The sequence below is a fragment of the Bombyx mori genome, chromosome 20, assembly GCF_030269925.1.
Source record: "Bombyx mori chromosome 20, ASM3026992v2".
Classification (NCBI taxonomy): domain Eukaryota; kingdom Metazoa; phylum Arthropoda; class Insecta; order Lepidoptera; family Bombycidae; genus Bombyx; species Bombyx mori.
The window spans coordinates 8,039,702-8,045,803 of NC_085126.1; the positions used below are offsets into that span (position 1 = coordinate 8,039,702).

The 6,102-nt window shown below is 34.3% G+C and overlaps 1 non-coding gene across 1 annotated transcript; it reads left to right on the forward strand.

Moving 5' to 3' along the window:
• The first annotated feature begins 5,138 nt into the window (after positions 1-5,138).
• Positions 5,139-5,218, forward strand: Mir3374 (microRNA mir-3374). The gene has a single exon (NR_107653.1). It is a non-coding gene; the product is annotated as a microRNA mir-3374 (primary transcript).
• Positions 5,219-6,102: the final 884 nt, after the last annotated feature.

The following is a 6,102-nucleotide window of genomic DNA, read 5'->3' on the forward strand; positions in this document are numbered from 1 at the left end:
TACTAATAATTTTCAGCGCCTTTTTTAAATTTTACCCGGTTGCTACCGTAGCGACACCTTTATTTACCAGATTTTAACGGACACTTTTTAAACTTAAAGACGGTTTTCCTTACCTCTACCCTCCGTATTACGTAGATATTAAGCGGGACTTTTTGGCGGGAACACGAGGAGTGAAGTTGTGTGATTTGTTTTATTTTGTCTATTTATTGTTTCTTCAGGTTTAAATTTGTAATAACGATGGTTTATTAACTATTTAATATCTGTGGAAGTACGCAAATGTGGGAAAATAAAACAAAGCCGATGGACGTAGCTTCTCGGGATCCTCCAAAAAGTCCATTTCAACCCATATCATCTCATCTCATTTCATTTGATTTCATCCCAGTTGATTAATATTTCAAATTAATCATCTTCATTTCATTTCATTTCATAATTTTTCATAAAAATAAGCATATAATAAATTAAAATAAGACAGGACTTAAAGGTCTCAGTTACCAGGTCATAAAATCTCTTAAAAAAAAGAGTTAATAATATTAAACGTTTTTTTTTATAAGAGATTTTATGACCTGGTAACTAAGACCTTTAAGTCATGTCTAATTTTACTTTATATTCTTAATTTTATGAAAAATGATAATATGGAGTGAAATGAAATGAAGATGATTAATTTGAGACATTAATCAACTGGGATGAAATTTAATGAAATGAGATGATATGGGATGAAATATAATCGCAGTAAAATGGTGGTCATTTACTGAGATTTTTTCAGTGGACTTTTTGGAGGAACCCGAGAAGTTACGTCCAGCAGCTTTGTTTCATTTTCCTACATTTGAGCACTTTCACAGATATTAAACAGTTAATAAACCACCATTATTACACATTTAAACCCGAAGAAACACTAAATAGACAAAATAAAACAAATCACACAACTTCACTCCTCGCGTTCCCGCCAAAAAGTCCAAATATTAAACGTCAACATAATATTTTAGAGGCTATCTACAAATATATTAAGTGTATAATCTATGCTATCTACCACAAAATCAAAATCGATTGACTTTTTGGCCGGAACGCGAGGAGTGTGATTTGTTTTATTTTGTCTATTTAGTGTTTCTTCGGGTTTAAATGTGTAATAATGGTGGTTTATTAACTGTTTAATATCTGTGAAAGTGCACAAATGTGGGAAAATGAAACAAAGCCGCTGGACGTAACTTCTCGGGATCCTCCAAAAAGTCCACTGAAAAAATCTTAGTAAATGACCACCATTTTACTAAGATTATATTTCATCCCATATCATCTCAATTCATTTCATTTAATTTCATCCCAGTTGATTAGTGTCTCAAATTAATCATCTTCATTACATTTCACTCCATAATATCATTTTTCATAAAAATATGAATAATATAAAATAAAATAAGACATGACTTAAAGGTCTCAGTTACCAGGTCATAAAATCTCTTAAAAAAATATCAAAATCGATTGTATTTTGTATTCTAAATTAAATATTATGTGTACAGTGCTCTAAATTTACCATGTGGATACATTCATAGAGTGGTTTGTGGACTCTCAGTGCAAAAATACAAGTATATAATTACGATCAAGTTATTTGTTCACGTCCCAAATAGATAAATGTGGTTTATATGGTTTAACTTTGCATGGCGAGATCCACTACATAATTTTCTAAATACTGCAATTTATTTCTGTGATAATAAGTATTTTCTTTCCAAAATATTTTAAAGTTTTATGATCTTTATAATGCCATTTACACATATTTGAATTTTTTTTTTTTTTTTTTTTTTTTTTATTGCTTAGATGGGTGGACGAGCTCACAGCCCACCTGATGTTAAGTGGTTACTGGAGCCCATAGACATCTACAACGTAGACGCGCCACCCACCTTGAGATACAAGTTCTAAAGTCTCAGTATAGTTACAACGGCTACCCCAACCCTTCAAACCGAAACGCATTACTGCTTCACGGCAGAAATAAGCAGGGCGGTGGTACCTATCCGCGCGGACTCACAAGAGGTCCTACCACCAGTAATTACGCAAATTATAATTTTGCGGGTTTTGATTTTTATTACACGATGTTATTCCTTCACCGTGGAAGTCAATCGTGAACATTTGTTGAGTACATATTTCATTAGAAAAATTGGTACCCGCCTGCGGGATTCGAACACCGGTGCATCGCTTCAACACGAATGCACCGGACGTCTTATCCTTTAGGCCACGACGACTACAAATTTTTTACGTTTTCTTGGAAAAACTGATAGATGACCGTTTCTACGCCGATAATAAAATAGAAGTATGTCGGTCATGGCTATGATAGCCTTTTATATGTAGGAAACAAAAAAACAGTGTCTGATGTAGAATTTAAATATATTTTTTTATGAAAATGTAAGATTGTATTACTATTTTTAAATCTATATGTTAAACATCCTGAAATCGTCAAATAAATATAAAAAGTACTTCAATAAACATATATCGCTTAATTGTAAATTACTAATATTAGACAATTAACTTTGAGCATGTGCCTCAACCTAATTAATCATCTGTCTAGCAATGCAATTGGTACCTTTTATTTAATAATCATCACAGTTTTATTAAGTAGGCACCTCTGCTTCATTAGCTACCTCTCAACTTAATTAATAAAATTTAATAATCATCACAGTATTGTTTGAGTATGTGCCTATTCTTAATACCTAATTGGTTCATTTAACAATCATCACAGATTTATTCAGATTGATTCATCTTATTACTAATAAAGGTTAGTAGTTAAATAACAAAAAAAAAAAGGATAAAAAAAGTAACAACATTTAATAATCTTCTTTGTCATTACCCTGTTCTTTCTCACTATGCTTTAGGTTTCTGTAGAAGTCATGATACTTATTTGGAATAATTAACGTATCGCATAAACTAATCCAGTCTTTATATTTAACTCCAGTGATAGGAATAGAATTATTGTACACCTTCTCTAGAATTAGTTCTTGTTCCTTTTTTTTTTCTCCCTCTAGTCAATTTTAAATTATTACTGCAGTAAAGTTTTCTATAATTTTCTTCAGAAAAGTCGTGCTTAAATTCTATTATGTCTGGATTATTTCCTTGCACTTTACTTCTCTTACCTTATTCCAAGAAATTTTATCTGAATTTGAATCTTTTGTCCAGTTTTTAGTATGCAGCCAAGCTTTAAAATCCCAAACTACGTCTTGATCTACTTCTACAACTGTGTATGGTAGATTATTCTGCTTTCTAGATTTATCGCAACTGGATAGGGTAATGTTCGTGCGAGAGATGAAAAGATTCGCATCTCCATTTCATTATACATGTATCCCTGTTCTAAATTGATCAGCGGTTGAGTGGTGCATGTCATCTGTGCATAAGCGACTTTAACTTCAGCCAGCATTAGAATTACTTTTAAAAATATCCCGTAGTTCGCTTCAGTAGCTAGTACGCCAAAAGGCCTCCTTCCAATCGACATCATACGTTGCCATAAAGCTTGGGTGAGTCGAGGTAATGCTCGAAAGGTAATTGGAACTGCGGTTGGCGCGGTGCTAGAGCGCAATCGAATGGTGCTCACCTAAGTGCGATCAGTTACATGCAGACGCTTGAGAAGTGACGCGGTTAGCTGGGCCTGAAATTCCTGGTTCTTCTTTCCACGGAATTTTTCAAACTTGCGGTTCTTTGCGCCTTTTCCTTGCTGCTTACTCTGCTGTTGTTCCTGAGCCACAGGGGCTTCACCGGTAACGATTTTCTGGTTGTCAGCCATAGTTAAGGATATTGTGGTGGTAAGGATTCCTGAAGTATAAATACCACAGGAGGTCAACAATAGGCAAACCAGTACGTCCAACAGTGTAGGTTTCCCTAAAATCGGAGATTATTCTGCTTAGCCCAACGAACCAGTGTGTACCATTCATCTGGTATGTAAATTAGTTTATTTTTTGCGGTTCGCTCTATTAATGCGTGAACACTATCCGCCTCATTTTGGGTGTGACCTTTTTCTAAGAATCGATGGGACACATTTACCTTAAACCTATCGCTCGTATGTAAATACATAAAAAACAATGTGATTGCGGTTTTGACCAGCACAGTTATCGGACCAGAATCTAAAATCTTTGACTCCAGCTTTAACCTTGTTGTCGATAAAAGAAAACAAACAAACTTCATTGGCACCACGCTTAGCAACGGCTTCATCCCGCATGTAGCACGTAGCTACTTTTAATCCGGCGTCAAAAACAGTGAAATTATATACTGATAATTCTCTTTAATAATACAGCACACTAATTTCGCCATGTGGAGTGTTATTAATTTTTTGGAAGTCAAACATCGCGGTGCAAATACTTAGATTCGATTGAGCTTCAATTTTATCTACGTTTTTTAAATCCCTGGCAAGTTTTTTGTTATCGATGTGTGACTTATGTTTCATTTCATCGTAATAAGTTGGAGAGATGTTGTTTTTCATTGCATGGCACAGATCACATTGGTCTTTTTTGGGTATGTGAAAAGCTATATTTAGTTCTTTATTAACAATATCTTTGTATTGTCTCACTGAAGTAGCTATATTTTCAGAACTATACAGTTCTTTACACCACACAGTATATAGGCTGTACATTTTTTTTAAAGTTAATTCGCAATCTGAATACTGTTTGTTTGAGTCTTTACGAACATAATGACCTTCTATGGTTGCAAAACTTTTAATATGTTGTTAACGTGCTCAAGAAACATATACTGCGAAGTACCTGTATTACATTAGACCGTAAGACGATTGATTGTTCTTTAAAAATTACAATCCGACTCTTTTAATAAAAACATATCTTGAATTTGATTAGCACTAAATCTGTTGATAGTATTATCACTAATATCACTGAGAAAGTTCCACGATGTGCATGTCAAATGGATATCACAAAGGCGAATATTTGGAGGTACATAATAGTTATAAATTTTTAGTAACTGCATTCGGATTGTAATTGTTATTCGGTTTCTTTCATGTCCCTGACATCCTTCCACAAAAAACCTACTTTTAGTTTCAACAGCTCTATAATAATATGGTAAGACAATAAGAGTTCCAACCATAAGTGCACTTGGTGCAGAATAAATTCCTTGTCTTGTTGGAAGTTCTTCTAAATAAAGAATGTCTTGAAGTCTTTGGCTCATTGACAGCCGTTGAAGATGCACCAGATGTTGAGAGGCCTGAATGGAAACGCCAGGATGCTTTATTTGCTCGCACTCAACAAGAGTGACCGATAACATTTAAAGCGCCCATCTGAAAGTAATATATCTACATTAAAGGGTACTTTTACACAAGAGATGTGTGATTGCACGCTTTGAAAAAGACTGATCTAAAGAAATCCTGTGAATGATAAATCCTGATCTGTATCCTGTTTAATTCACTTTAATGTTTTAGATTGTCAAATTACATTTTAATGCCCTTGTTATCAAAACTAAAACTAAAAAAAAAATCTAATAAAACCCTTATTTAGCAGATTTTTACGGACACTTTTTCGTCCGATCAGATCCGATCCTATCAGTTTGGTCCGATAAGATTAAGGCGACTTTGGAATCCAGCATCAATGTCGCTATCCACTGCGCGGAGGACAGGAGTGAATGGAGGAACATAGTCCTAAGAAAATTGCTCCGTAAAGGTCACGACCCTCAGCACTGGAATACGACGCACGGAAGAGGAACGGACACTTTTTCACACACAGAGATGGTTCTCCTTACCTCTACCCTCCATACCGAGAAGCGAGAGAAGTGACAGATGTCAAGTCGTGAAGGCACCGTCAAATCGCGACCAGTGTTGCCGTGATAAAAACTCAAAACTCACAGATTGGTTTCGAACATCAGTTTTTTTTTTATTAAGAAAAAAATATTTCGAATTTTTGTTCTAAATTTTTCTACTTTAGTGGCGTAAAAATTGAACCCATTTTTTTCAAAGATTTATATACTAATAAATAACAAGGTCCTTTTTTAATTACGTCTTCGGTGATATTCCCGTTGAAAATGCCAATCGCTTTTATTAGTTGGTTTTTTAGAAGAGGATATTTTATTATTGAAATTAAGTCTACACTCTGTATGGTATGATATTTTTGGTCCACAAAAATATTTCAATTTATTGCA